Below are 10,012 nucleotides of genomic sequence, written 5' to 3'. Positions count from 1 at the left end.
ATAAATCGCAAAAAACAAATTCCTACCTATAGGAGTCTTATAGAATTTGTGAAGGAACAGAATAAAGTAATGTCGCGCTCTCTTAATAAAGGATTAGAATTACCTCAAAATAGATATAAGGGGAATTCGATTCCGAAGCCTTCTACCAAAAGTTTTGTAAGTACAGAAACTGTAAACACTTTAAATAGTGCAGCTTGCAGTTTGTGTAAAATTGGTCAACACACACACCTTTATTCTTGCCCTGCATTTATGAAGTTGTCTCCGCATGAGCGGCATTTACATGTAAAAAATAATAATTTTTGTAACCGATGTTTGTCGACTCATCATAAAACTTTAAACTGCTCTTCTCAGCGAAACTGTAAAAAGTGCTCATCGGCATCACATCATACTGAATTGCATTTTGAACGCAATAATTACAACGCTAAAGATTTATTACCTAAAACGTCCAAATCTAACATAGGTAAACCGCCCTCATCTCCTAACGCAATTAATTCGCCTCGCGTGTCATCAGTTATTACTGAGGCACCTTCGACAAGCTCCTCTAGTGAAAATACACTAAATAAAAATAATTTTATATCTCAGACCACGAATACCACTTTGGTATGTAACGTATCATATGATTGTTTAGAACGCGTCACAACAACCACTTTGTTAGGTACTGCGAAAATAAGAGTGTATGATAAAAATAATTGTGCACATCTTATAAGATGCCTAGTGGATCCCGCATCGCAAAGAGATTACGTTTCAATCAGTTGCTGTGAAAAATATTCGCTACCTATTAGCTTTCAGAGTCGTTTTTCTGAAGTTCAAGGCATCGGCGGAGTATCGAAAAAAATCGTGTTTCAGAATTTACGTTTAAATCTCGTTTTAATGACGCGAATGAATACTCAATACGCCCTCTTGTAGTTGAGCGAATCACTTCTCAACTGCCTGACTCTCAAGTAGACATCACAGCCATTGATGGTCTTATTAAAAATTTACCTCTGGCTGATGATGATTTCGCAGAACCTGGTCCAATTGATATATTACTAGGGGTAAATGTGTATCGCAAAATAGCAATGGCTGATAAAATAAATGGTTATGAAAATATGCCTTCCGCATTTGAAACCTCTTTGGGTTATATAATTATGGGCGATGCACCTATTTTATCTAAACTTAATAATTCCCGCGCTTTGTGTTTTTTCACGAGTGAACCTTTAGATAAAATGTTAGAGAGATTTTGGACAATAGAAGAGCCTCCTTCCCGCAAATTCTTAAGTCCTGATGAACAAAGGTGTGAGGACATATATACGGCTTCCACTGTACGCCAACAGTCGGTAGATCTTCCCTTTAAAGAAGATCCTAATTTATTAGGTGATTCGTATTTTACCGCAAAGAAGCGTTTTCTCAATCTGGAAAAACGATTCATTAGAGATCCCGAACTTCATATTAGATATAATGAAGTTATTAAGGATTACCTTGATAAGGGTATCCTCACACGCTTACCACCTGATGAACCTGCTTCACCAGGTTATATCTTAGCGCATCATCCAGTGATACGCGAAGACAAGAGTACCAAGGTACGAATCGTACTAGATGGTTCTTGTCCCACTGATTATTCTCTTCTTAAAATAGAAGAACCCTCCGCAAATAGGAAATTATCTTTAAATGATATTTTGTATACTGGTTGCAATTTGCAAGCAGACATATTTAACATTCTTTTGAATGTCCGCATTTTCCGCATCGCATTTTTTGCTGACGTCCGCCAAATGTATTTGTCTATATATGTCAATTCTCCGCACCGCAAATATCAACGCATTATTTATCGATCTTCACCAAAGGATCCACTTGAAATGTATGAATTTACTCGAGTGACCTTTGGTCTCCGCTCATCGCCCTTTTTGGCATTACGCACACTGCGCCAGCTGGCTAGTGACGAGCGCCAGCAATGGCCTCTCGCTGCATCAGTTGTTGAGAGAGACGTCTACATGGACGACCTAGCTTCTTCCGCCTCATCTCTAGATGAAGCGGTAAAGATAGCTCAAGAGTTGATACAACTGTTTAAGGCTGGTGGATTTGACTTAGTGAAATGGACCAGCAATTCGACTGAATTGCTCGGACACATTCCTTCATTTCACCGCCAATCTGATCTCTCTTGACACTGATGACTCCTTTAAGATTCTTGGTCTTCATTGGCTTCCCGCATCTGATGAATTTATTTTTAGAGTTTCGCAACCGCAGAGTGATTGTACCAAAAGAGCTATACTTTCAGCTACCGCGCGTCTTTATGACGTTCTAGGTCTTGTTGGTCCAGTCATTTTATTCGCTAAATTACTCATAAAGGAGTTATGGCTTCTAAAAATAGGATGGGACGAGTGTCCCCCTCAACACATACGGAAAGATGGCAAAATTATATAATTGAACTGCCTATTATTCAGAATCTTAAGTATCCTCGTCATGTTGGAATAGAAGACACTTCTGAAATTTATCTTCTCGCATTCTCTGACGCTAGTGAGCAAGCATTTGGCTCTGTTTTATACTTATACGTTAAAAACAGAAATCAAAGGCCTATAATTACACTTATTTGCTCTAAATCCCGTGTAGCACCGGTAAAACCAACGGTCACGCTAGCTAGGTTAGAGTTAAATGGAATAGTATTGCTTGCTCGACTTGTAAATTCAGTATATAATATATTGTCAACCCACATCAAAATAAAGGAAGTACTCGCGTTTTCTGATTCAGAAGTCGCCCTTTGTTGGGCACTCTCTTCGCCACACAGGTTTAATACAGCATATCTTTTAAAAAATGTACAGAAATCTTTTGGGTTTAAACTTTTACAACATGATACCGAAGGTTATATTAGATCGAAGTTTAAACAGCTTTTTAAAATACATTTAATCAATCGTGGTTACTATAGGATTGATGAGTTTTTTTAATGGCAAGGCTGCTTTGAATTGCCGCTCCGCTTTCATCTATCACAGGGTAGAAAAATTCTAAGAATAGTTAAACTGTGAAATGATGTTGAAAAAGAGCAATTTGCTAAGAATCTGTGTTGCGAACCGGTGGTAGAGTCTACAAAAGAGCTCATACACTAGGTCTACTTGTAATAAATGAATTTTGAATTCGATAGTAACAGTAAGTCCCATTGTAAAAATATACAAACGTAGCTGTTTCGTGTAGCGTGACGTAGCGTCCGCGTAGCATTAACATGGTGATAAAATGCTCCGTAGGCAGGTATTGTGAATAAAAAACTAATGTCTCGCTAAAGAAGTACAATGGTTTGAGGCTAATAATGCACATTTCCCAATGTAGAATAAGTTAAATCCATTGTACAACTTAAAAAGGAGGAATTGGATCTGGCGGATACGACAAATCTTTCTGGGAATAACGTTAGATGCTAAACTTAAATGGGGTCCGCATATAAATCATTTATCAAACAAACTTAGCTCTGCAGCATACGAGGTTAAAACGATGCGTCATATGATGATATAGAAATATTATTTTTAGTTTCTTTCATATCAATACATACTAATATTTAATAATATTATTATTATCAAATATTAATATGTCCTACGGTATTTTATCGTGGGATAATGGTGCTGATATTGATTATATTTTCGTACTGCAGAAGAAAACTGTACCGTTCTTGCAATATATTAATGGGCCTAAGAGAGTCATAAAGGTACAAATATAAAGAATTTTAAATAATGACGGTGCATAGTCAGTACATATTTGAAAATTTAATTTTAACACATTTTAAATAGAAAATGACTGTAACAATATGAATATTAGAAGCAAAAATACTAGGCTACATAAAATTAATGATTCATTCAAGGGAAATGGTATATTATTTTACCGAAAAACAAGTTCAAAGTTTATATAAAAACGTAAGATTATCAAAAATTATATTATAATGTTAAGGATTGTTTAAACAATACTAAACAATGAAATTCGCACGTTTTAGACGGTCGAAAAAGACATAATTCTTGAACCGAGGCTTCATAGCCCTACATATAACTGCCATACTTTGAGTGATTTCATTCAACAATTGACTGCTAAACACACTTACGCCGCTCCTGGTCGAGACTTTTTACGAGTCCGCTGTCGGGGTGTGATTCCTGGCCTGCTTTACAGGCTATACAGTATTAAACAATGAAAAAAGCTTGGGTATGTTTATTACCCGGCTAAGTTTGTTGTGGGCTATTAGACCAGGGTGCGTTTGGAACCCTGGTAGCTTTAGGTTTAAGTTGGCGGACGAAGCTATCACTATTACCTCACAATTATGTAAACTTATATTTATAACGCTTTATAAGGGCCTTTGATAGGCCTACGTGGATAAAGAATATTTGAATATTTGTACAAGTTCTGGTAAAATATGCGGTAGTTTATTAAAATACTGTCACTAGAGAAATTACATGCTTTGTGAGCACATCGAATACCTATATTATTGGAGACAATCCTTCTTTAGGCGCGTCTTTGAGTGAACAAAAAGCGCGTTATTCGCTTTGCTGCCACCGCACGCTTCACATGAACTATATATTGTATACAATATGTGTATAAAATATGAACATTGACTAAGTTTTTTCAGTCTTATCGGCAGTGCACAAGAGTGCCCTGCATGTTTTATTTAATATATTAGCCGCCACCACCAAGGAAAAGATAAAGATCCTCGTATAGGAGGAAATAATCAAGTGAAGTCGTTCCTGGCGACCAATGCGGGTGGGGCGGGAGGCGATGGGTCGTTAGTGACTTTGTTACAGTCATTAGTTTAATAGACACACAAACAAATATCCGCTGCAAATAAGAGTTCCCTCTTCCCCTCCGCCCCGCGCCCGCGCCGCTGACAACAGTCATTAATGAAACTGTACACCCACATACTATTTCTACTATGACCCCATCAACCGTTGTTCTTTTTTTTATATCATAGAAGGGGTTCCGGAAGACAAGCTTTAAGTTTAACCTGGTGCTGTATCTCTGTATCGTACTTCTGCATAGCGTAGGAACATACACAAACATAAACACACACACGCATACACATAATCACACACACACACACACACACATACACACACACACACACACACACATACACACACGCGTTCTAGTCGGCATTCTATTCTCAGGTGTGTTGAGAACTCCTTTGTTAAAGTGCACTAGATATTATCATAACACAAGCTACGCTTACTTTGGGGCTAGATGGCGATGTGTGTATTGTCGTAGTATATTTATTATTATTATTATAATCTCAATGATTAAATCAATGTATGGGAAGGCACTGGCCCCTAAGATACGGGATTTCCTAGTTTAGGGGTCAGAATTCCAAAGATTTATTGTACTAATAAATATTTTCTATTTCTATTTATATTTAAGGATATGGTTTCAATTTGAACCCTAATATATCCCTAATAGGTTAGCCAGCTATTATCTTAGACTAGCTTTTGCCCGCTTTCTTCGTCTAGGTTTTCAAATATCGTGGGAGCCGTTTGTTTTCCTGGGATAAAAAGTTTTAAATGTTACTCTCCGTCCTCTTAAGTAACTCTATACCAAAAATGAAGTTAATTGGTGGATTAGTTAGGGTCTAGAAGAACGACAAACAAACAAAAAAACTAAAAAACACGATTTCTTTAAAATATTAGTAAGGATTACGACCAAACGTGATGTCTGGTGATATTGTAATCTAGGGCACTTGTTTTAAAACTGTCAGAGAATGAAAATTTGATAGGTTCGTTAAACACTATTGTAATAACAACTAGTTACGCCTTAATGAATTCTATCATAATTCTCTACAAAATAATTACGGGAAGCGGTCACGCCAGCCGCGATCACACTAGCCGGCCACTTATTGGCTCAGCTTTAGAAAGGTTTTGCTTTGAGTTTTTATCACATTGCAGGAGCAAAAGTGTCTCTTAAAATCTACACGATGATTAAAAACCATCTTCGAAGGAAGTCAATAAAATATTATAATGATCGAACTTCAGTTCTGGATGTTCGTTTGATTTTATCATGTGGTTGTGTTATTGTTTGGCACTTGTATAACTTCCTGACAGCTTCATGCCTGGAGCTTGCGGGCGCAGGGCGAGCGCAGGGCGGGCGTGGAGCGGATGGCAGCTGACTATGAATAATTGATCAAGCGACCTTCGGGCGGCGGTGCGTGGCCCTTTACCGAAATTACGTGCCTACTTGTGAAGCCGATTTGATCGATACAAACCCTCAAAGGAACCGTATTGTAACATGCGTGTACAAATATTCCACCGCTGGTCGTAGCCGCGCTACTACCTTCTGCCGCCTGTTCTTATTTCTGAGCTTTGCACTTTCAAGCAAGGTGCAGCCGACTATAAAAATTAAATAGCTGGCAATAATTCACATTCGAGGGAAGCTGGTTGAAATCTCTATTGTAGGGATAAGCTTTTCCTCGAATATAATAAAAATATGGCCGCTTCAAAAGGACCTACCCAGATGAAAAGTATCTGTATATAATAAGTTTATAGTTTAATTCGTGTAAATCCGTCAACTGAAACAACTTAAATGTGTTGCTCTGCAACAACAAAGATTTATTTCGTTACTTTTAGTATATTTACCTGAGAGAGAAAATTTAAATGAGAGAATATTGGAACCATGTCAGTGGAACATGCGACATTGTATTGTTTGCAGATGATACATCTCTAATTTTTAAGACTGATAGGAGTAAAGTTAACTATGACGAAGTAAACAGTTTTATGTCGCATGTGTCGCACTGGTTTACAGTTAACAACTTACTTTTAAATGCAAAAAAACAAAGTGTGTCGAATTTATTTTATCAAATGTAAAGAAAATTGATAAAAATGTAATATAAATGGTGAATCACTAAAACATAGAGACTTCCTTAGAGACAGTTTTTCTGGGCGTGACCTTGGATAATAAGCTACAGTGGGGTGCCCATATAGATTCACTAGCGGGTAAACTAAGCTCGGCTGCCTACTCAGTCAGAAAAATTAGACATATTACTGACGTTGAAATAGCTAGGTTTCTTTATTTTGCGTACTTCCATAGTGTTATGTCCTAGGCAGTCAGAAAAATTAGACATATTACTGACGTTGAAATAGCTAGGTTTCTTTATTTTGCGTACTTCCATAGTGTTATGTCCTAGGAATTATGGCGTGCGATCCCTTTAAGCTTTTTTTCTGATAATTAAGTAGGTTTTTATAGCAAATCTCAAATAAAGGGAAAATCCAGATGAAAAGAAGAATAAGAGGCTGTAATACAGGAACGTACCGAAGCAACTCGGTATAGTTTTGGAACGGCTAATTCAGCATTCACTGAGCGGAGAGAACTGTTCCGATTATATACATTTGGCCGAATTGTCCTTGTGCAATAAGGCCTCCGAACTTCAACATAAAGATTGCACCTAATGATGATGATGCTTTTGTGTTGGGTCATTATAAATTAAAAGTTTAGTTGAAACCACACTCGCCCTTATTGCAGCATTGAGATACAAAAGAGTCAAACCATTTTAATGGTAAGTAATTAAACTAAACCATATTGCATACAATTCTACAATAAACTACCAATTGACATCTTGGAGATGTCTCTTAAAAAGTTCAAAGTTTGTATTAAACGTAAGCTTATAGAAAAGTCCTATTATAGTATAAAGGACTACGTAATCGATAAAAAAGCTTGGGTGTAAATTATTGCTCTAACCAGGTTGTTCTTCTAATTATTTAAAATGACATTGTGAGATGGTGATAACGAAAAAAAAAAAACACCCGGCTAAGTTTGTTGTGGGCTTCTTCTTAGACCAGGACGCGTTTGGAACCCTCGTAGCTTTAGTTTTAAGTTTACGAATGTGGTTACCGCCATCATCTCACTACCGTGTAATTCTTAAGTACGCATCAAAAGTGCCACCTATGGGCCTACTTGAATAGATTATTTTTGACTTTGACTTCGACTTTTGACATAAAAACTTCAAATCTAATTCATCCTAATGAATACAACAACTTCATAGATATATAATCAAGTTATTAGAAACAATAATAGTAGATTATGCTACTAGGACATAAAACAATCGACAAAATTTCAAACTTCACTAAACAAACACTCTGCTTTTACTTCCATTGCGAGCAAATTTGTTCGAGGTCTAAGGTTTTTGATTGATTGATTCCCGGTTCAGATCAACAGTAGATATTTAAACGAACGATAAAATGGGTTTCATGCCCGAATTTGGCACTGTTTAGAAATAAAATATTGCAAATAAATTATTAAGAATACAAAATAGCTTTTAAAACAAAATAATGTGTAGAATAGAATAAAAAAAAACAACTTCATAATAATACAATATCCTGATAATTGTGAAAATAAACTACGTATATAATATTTCGTGATATCCCGCCAATTGCTTATATTCTCCTGAGCCACAGACTACAAAAATAGACCACGCGTCAAGTGACGATGAACGGACTATATCTACGTTATTATTTTCTCGTCATTTGTTCATAAATGGGTGTTTGAAATATCAAGCAATATATAGTGTAGTGTTTAAATACTCTATGCATAAAATAATTTCCTCACCAACCACCATCAATGAATGAATGAATACACTTTTATTGTACACCAAAGAAAAAAAGTAGTTACAGAGATATAAATACATATCAAGAGAGTACAATGGCAACCAATGGCTTAAAAGGAAAAAACATAGAAAAGAGGTAGGTGGTGCAATAAATAATATTTAAAATTATACAAATATATAAATAAAATATATATATTATATATATAACTATAATATATATATCAATATAATTATATTACATATAAATACAAACAAAATATATAACATAAATACCTATATAAATAGATAACATCCTCAATTTATATGAAACACATAGATAATTAAAATTACATACTTAAAATGATCCGCTTCAGCTATGTTCGGCTGATAGAGACAAATAATGATCCTTCACTAGTTTCTTGAAGGTCCCAATCGATTGTGCCTCACGGATATCTAACGGCAGGGCGTTCCATATTTTAATAGCCTGAACCGTAAATGATCCGTTGAAGAAGGAGGATTTGTGACCAGGCACTTTCAAGATTAACTTCCTCGTAGAACGAAGCTCGTCTGGGAGTCCTACAAATTGAAACCTCTCTCTCCTCTTTACCTGAGTAAAGAGGAGTAGAAGGATGAAATAAAACACAGTACAGAATAGAAACAATGTGCAAATTCCGGCGAAGTCTGATAGGTAACCACTTGAGACGAGACCGAAATTGAGAAATATGATCATATTTGCGCAACCCAAATATGAACTGAATCAATATTAATTTCGATTTCAATTTTATATTAATTTTTCTGACATTAAAGTATTTTCGACGGCCAACTGGCGCAGTGGGCAGCGACCCTGCTTTCTGAGTCGAAGGCCGTGGGTTCGATTCCCACAACTGGAAAATGTTTGTGTGATGAGCATTAAGTGTTTTTCAGTGTCTGGGTGTTTATATGTATTTTCTAAGTATTTATGTATATATAATTCATAAAAATATTCATCAGTCATCTTAGTACCCATAACACAAGCTACGCTTACTTTGGGGCTAGGTGGCTATGTGTATATTGTCGTAGTATATTTATTTATTTATATTTATTTTATTCCTCTAGTTAAAGCCTGAAATAAATAAATTTCATTTATAAATTACATTGTGCTGATCTGTAAGGTTTTCAGGGATTATGGCAAACTAAGCAGGAGTTTCGTTGTATTTTTAGCAGCCTAGTGACTTTCCAACCCTCGACTGCAATCTTACTGGTGGTAAGTGATGATGGAGTCTAAGAAACTAGCGGGCTAACCTGTTGGGGAGTTTGGCAGTTATATTCAATACATACCTTATCAGTTTCTAGGCGACATCGTATCGGAACGTTACATCGCTTAGCGGCACTTCTTTTTTAGAAAAGCTGCGACTGCTAAAGCGTCTCGAAAATTCAGAAATTAAGAAATCTCCGAATTGCTTCTGTCGGGAACCGAACCCGAGACCTGCAACTTAAAATCACACAAATACCATCCACCGTTACGTCAAGTAG

Source organism: Pararge aegeria, chromosome 14 (genome assembly GCF_905163445.1).
Source record: "Pararge aegeria chromosome 14, ilParAegt1.1, whole genome shotgun sequence".
NCBI lineage: Eukaryota > Metazoa > Arthropoda > Insecta > Lepidoptera > Nymphalidae > Pararge > Pararge aegeria.
Note: the sequence above shows the minus strand (reverse complement) of the source record.